Here is a 6,000-nt window from a genome sequence, read left to right as displayed (position 1 = left end):
TTTTTGCAATTTTGGCGTTAAGAAAATATTTTGGCATGTAAAACTTAGGAAAAGTGGGTTGAGGGAGTCATCACTTAGTTTTTGGAGAAAATTAGGCCACAAACATTAGAGAAAAGGAAAAATTAATTTGGTAGTGGGATGTGGGGCTACCCAAAGAGGCGAATTCGAACCCCTTTGGAAAATTGAGCTATGGAGAAGGAGGGAGAGAAAGGAGGTCGAAATGATGGAGCCCACAAGGAGAGAAGGGAGCAAAAACTATTAAAAAAAAAGAGGGCCTCATTTTGGGATCTTTTGATAATTTGACATTTGAACTTGAGTTATCTTGACTTGTTCAGCCAAGACAACCAGCACTACTTAACACCAGGGATTTCCGGGTGGAAATTCCACCTCTACCTTCGGTGAATTTCGAGTGTCACCCTAGGCGAGAATTTGAGAGTTAGTTTCGGGAATTTGAGGAGCCATTTCACAAGATTTCCTTCAACTGGTGTGTGTTTCTCTAAGGGCGTAGAAGGAAACTCGTGGGAATGAGAAAGACCAGCGAATAGTAGAATATGGGCTGGAGAATTTGCAGAGATTTATTCATAGGGAGGACAAGCTTCTCCTTGGTGATTTGCAGGGTGAAATTTGAGGTAATTCTTGGGGCCGAATTTATACATTTCCAGCAGCGCGCATGAACTCCCAGCCGAAGATTTCGCAAGGTTTGGATAAGTAGAGTTGTGGAGAGATAAGGGTCAAAGTTAGGGAGTATTTCTCAGAGGAGATTCACAAGAGTTTGGGAGGTTTTCCAGGAGGACTTGGCTCACATTCAATAATATATTTTCAGCCAGTGTGTTTGGCTTGATAGAGAGGGAAATTCACATTTCTTTGGGTCACCAGGTGAAGTTGGAATCAACCCGAAGGAATTTTGGGTTTTTGTGGGTTTATTAAGAGGAGGCTCCAACCAATTTTATAGAATTTTCCAGGCAATATTTGAGCTAGAATCATACATTTTTATAGTAGGACGTATTGCTAGTTCACTGGGCAATTTACATCACATCGTGGGTTCGATTTTTGCTTGGAGTTGAGCCAAACATTTTCTAGGTATTTTCTGGGTTTTAGGAGAGGAGTTTGTGGTTGTAATTTCAGATCGATCCGGGCATTATTGAGGGGGAAAAATTTAGTTTCCTTCTAGCAGCAATTAACAGAAATTTTAGGCAATGTGTATATTTTGTGGGGAGCCATTTCCAACATTTGGGTCATCAAATTTTCACATTGGTTTTGTGGAGCTTGCATAGCAAGCCGAGGTTCTATCATTTCAACTCATTTTATGTACATGTTCCTAGTTTATTAATAAAATGGCTCAGAATATTTGGCTGCTATCTCTTGTGTTTTAATTTGTGATTGTGTCCTTCACTTATTTTGTTGTTCCTTGTAAATTGCTTTGGTATTTGTTGATTATTTCCAATCAAGAACATTATTGTGGTATCAAAGCATGATCTTGGCCGGTTGTGGGGAAGCTAGTGATGCAGGAGCATGTGACTCAGAGGGAAAAAGTCTTCAAACATATTCCAAAAAAATCTACAGGCAAGGGAGTGGGGTCCTTTAGCCAGCAATTTCCATGCTTTCCTAGTTTAGGATAAAAATAGAATTAAGAATAAATCATGTAACATCATCGCTTATGGATAACTGTAACAAAGCTTTACGCTTTAAATCACTCTATGTAAAAAATAAAGGATAATGGTCGAGAAAGGCTTTATCTATTGATTATAAATAAAATGACGGGAGGCTCATCGTGGGAGGGGTGCCCGGAAGTATTATCCTTTGAAGAAACCTCTCTCTGTGTATTTATATTGGTAGTTCTATGTTAATTGATAATTATATGTGTGTATCAGTTCAAGTGCTTCTTCTGAGTTTGAATATGGATGAATTGGCCTTATTTTCCCATGAATGTTTAGGCTGGAGCCTTTAAGATTACTTTTCCTTCATATCGGCGAGCGCAGACTCTTAAATCGTTGCATAGAGTTATGCAGCAACCTCTATTTTACACAGAGAATTCGCAGAAAAACCTTAGTCTGAATGTAGCTCTGGACTAGAATATCGATTCTGGTTCATATCGTATCAGGCCCGAACCTTTATCGCATCGCCTAATCGCAAGTGGAGTGGAAAGGGTTGTGGAACTGCCGAGGTCCGAAACCCCGATAAGCTTGGACTCGAAATATTGTAGAGCGGTTTGGATAAATTTTCGGGTCCGCAAGGACTGTCGCATCGCACAATTGAAGTGGGAGGAGTCTATGGTATAGTCTTTCGAAATTGCCGATAGTGATTGCCGATAGCCACGTGTTATTGCATCGGAGAAGGAGCATTCGAAGTGGTCGATAGTGTATATTGCGTATAACGCAATACTTTGAATATTACCACGCCGATAGTGTAATTCCTTTGGAATTAACACAAAGACCGTGACTGTGGTTAAAAGCGTCGATAGTGTATTTTGTTCCTTTGGAACAAAATTCCCGCCGATAGTGTATTTTGCGTTGAAAATACAGGTCCCTCATTTTTAAAGTGTCGAGAGTGTTTTTGCGTAATTCTTTTGGAATTACAGTCCCAATAGAGTATAAGGCTCTGTGTAGCAACTTCCTATCGATAACAAGGATTGGGGTGATTAGAGGAGAACCCATGAGGCTGTCAATTAACAGTAAATGACTGATACACCAATTCAAGCAGAGGGAGAAATTTGGCCAGATATTGAAGAAATTGTAGCCAGATTTGAGAGATTGTCCATATTGCCTGCACCCAAGCCACCATTAGTGGTATCAGAGCAGCCAGCTGACATTGGATTGAATCTCAGAAGCAGGAGAAGGAAAGTTACTATGGCTTTCAGATTTGGAAGAGGACGAGGACAAGGACGTGGTGGAAGAGGACAGCCTGTTGCAAACGCTGAAGTGATGGAAGCTATGCAACAGATGCAAGCTAGATTGGATGCATTAACAACAGGCAGGAACATAGATGATGGAGATGTTAGTGAACTTGAGATTGAAGTTGCAGAGGAGGAAGCTATAGCAGTTACTCCTGAGATGAGGTTCTTTCAGTCAGTATTGAGATCCACAGCTAGGCCAAAGACTGAGGTATCAATATATGAAGGAGGACTGAATCCAGAAGAATTGATAGACTGGATTAATGGCATGGAGAAATTCTTCGACTATGAAGAAACAGAAGATGAAAAAAAGTAAAGTTTGTTGTCACCAAGCTAAAAGGCCATGCAGCGCTTTGGTGGGATGGTGTGCAGGCAGAAAGGAAGAGACTTGGAAAGCAACCAATCAAGAATTGGAGCAGGATGGTAGCAAAGCTAAGAGTTAAGTTTATGCCAAGTAATTATCAGCAAACCTTGTTCAGACAGATGCAAAATCTTAGACAGAGGTCTTTGACATTAAAATAATTCACAGAGGAATTCTACTGTAATTCTTTTGGAATTACAGTCCCAATAGAGTATAAGGCTCTGTGTAGCAACTTCCTGTCGATAACAAGGATTGGGGTGATCAGAGGAGAACCCATGAGGTTGTCAATTAACAGTAAATGACTGATACGCCAATTCAAGCATAGGGAGAAATTTGGCCAGATATTGAAGAAATTGTAGCCAGATTTGAGGTGATTTTCACACCATTGGAAAAGTCACAGTGTGTATAATCATATCAAGAGTTGCGAGCTACACCCCTAAAGTTTTGACCCCAACAAGTGTCATTTGATGCCTCAAAACAACTCTGGAAGGTATAGAACCTCAAATTCCCAAACAAGGACCTACCACTAAATGGGCCCTGCAAGTCAATTACTCCAATTTTTCCACCCAAAAAGGACCAACATAGATGAAAAATTATATAATGATTCATTCTAGATCACAAGTATAAAAAATTTCAAAGGTTCTTTTCTGCAATTCAATAGAGAAAAATAGCTAAAATGGTGAATGTTCACAAGAGAAGCAGTTGAAACAAGAGTGGCAATGGCCATCTATACTTGTGGTATTTGGTTTAATCTTCTTATTGGAGAGATATAGAGAGGGCAATTAATGCAACTCCTCAAGGGTTCAAAGGGCTTCATCATGAAAAACTCCAAACCCATCTACTAAAAAAGGAGGATACAATTGAGGGCATTTTAGAACGTATTCATGCTTCATGGAGTAGCTTTGAGGTTACCATTGTCTTGGATGGATAGATTCTAGGCATAGGCCATTGATCAATATCATTATCAATTCACCAAAAGGAACAATGATTTTGAAGCCCAAGGACTTTCAAGATAAATGATAATTTATCATAGATATTTTAATCAAAGCTATTAAGAAAATAGGGCCTACTAAAGTGGTGCAAGTTATCATGGATAAAATAGTGGTTTGCAAAGCTACAGGTTTGATTTTGGAGAGCCAGTATGATTACATTTTTTGGACTCACCGCGTTATCCATAATTTAAATATGGTTCAAGAAGAGATTGACAATAAAGTTTCATGGATTAAGGAATTCATAGGGAAAGCTAGGGATATAGTCAAATTTATTGCCAACCACCAACAATGTCAAGCAATATTTCAAGAATACTTTAGATTGCAGTTGTTAAAAGTTTTTGAGACAATATACACCTTAAACTTCATCATGTTGCATTACCTTATTGATGTTAAGAAACCATTAGCTTCCATGGCGGTGAGTCAACTTTAGGCTGATTGGAGATAGATGGATTTAGAGAAGGGAACTATGGTGCACAAATTGTCTCTTGATGAGGAGTGGTGGAGCAAAATAGATTTCTTACTCAAATTCACATCACCAGTGTTTGAGCTTCTTTGAAATGCAACCACATGCAAACACTTCTTGGGAGAGGTTTACAATAGAATGAATATTTTAATTGAAAAAACTATGGAAATAATTTTACAAGAGTCTCCTTAGCTTTTATTTCTTCATGCTTATTTTGTTGATTCAATGAAGAAAATCATTCTTGAGAGTTGGAATAGTTCAACACTTCATAACGCGCTTTAGAATTTGCCTTGAACCTAAGATTTTATGACAAAGACTTCATTATTCAAAAACAATGGTAAGATGAAGACAACACATAAGAATAGGGAGGTGGTGAATGGAGTGAAACGGGGGGTTATGAGAATATTTCTAGCACATCTACATAAGGAGGTGAATTAAGAATTTGCTAATTTTATTGTTAATTTGGATGATTATTTAGACGAATCAACTTTGGATGAGAGTAACCAATGGTAAATTTTCCATGGAGCGAATGGTTCACCCTTTGTCACTTGTATTCTCTCACAAATAGTAAGCTCTCCGTCAATGGAAAGGAATTGAAACTTCTATAATTTTATAATTCAGTGAAACTCAACTTGTAGTGTTTGTAGAAGGCTAGAGATCTTGTTTATGTGAATCCCAACATTTTCCTTGTATCTCATAGGGGTCAAGAATATAAGAATCAACCTTTAAAAGGTTGTGATGTGGATCTTAAACCCTGACTTAGGCATCTCTCTTGCTGCACTAAATCTTGAGGAATCTAGCAATGCAACTGGAAATAGTTATTTACTCCACATTCCACCATTGAAGATGTATCGTGTTCTTATTTTCATGAGGAAGATGAAGATGAGAATGGTAATTATTATACTTTATTATCTTAAAGATGAAGATGAGAATGGTAATTATTACACTTTATTATTTTAATTTATGTTTTATTTCTAGGTTAGATAGATATAACATTGCAACCTCCAACTTAAAAGTTGATTTTAGATATATAGCCTCATTTATAAATGAGTTTTGAGTTTTTTGAGTATTGATATTCCCTTCATATATATATATATATATATATATATATATATATATATATATATATATATATTTATATATATTATATATATGTTTATATATATATATATATATATGTATATATATATATGTATATGTATATATATATATATATATATGTATATATATTATATATATTATATATGTATATATATATATATATATATATATATATATATATATATATATATAT

The sequence above is a fragment of the Pinus tabuliformis genome, chromosome 7, assembly GCF_031772625.1.
Source record: "Pinus tabuliformis cultivar Carrire ecotype Pingquan chromosome 7, CPIR1, whole genome shotgun sequence".
Lineage (NCBI taxonomy): Eukaryota > Viridiplantae > Streptophyta > Pinopsida > Pinales > Pinaceae > Pinus > Pinus tabuliformis.
This window is presented reverse-complemented; position numbering follows the sequence as displayed.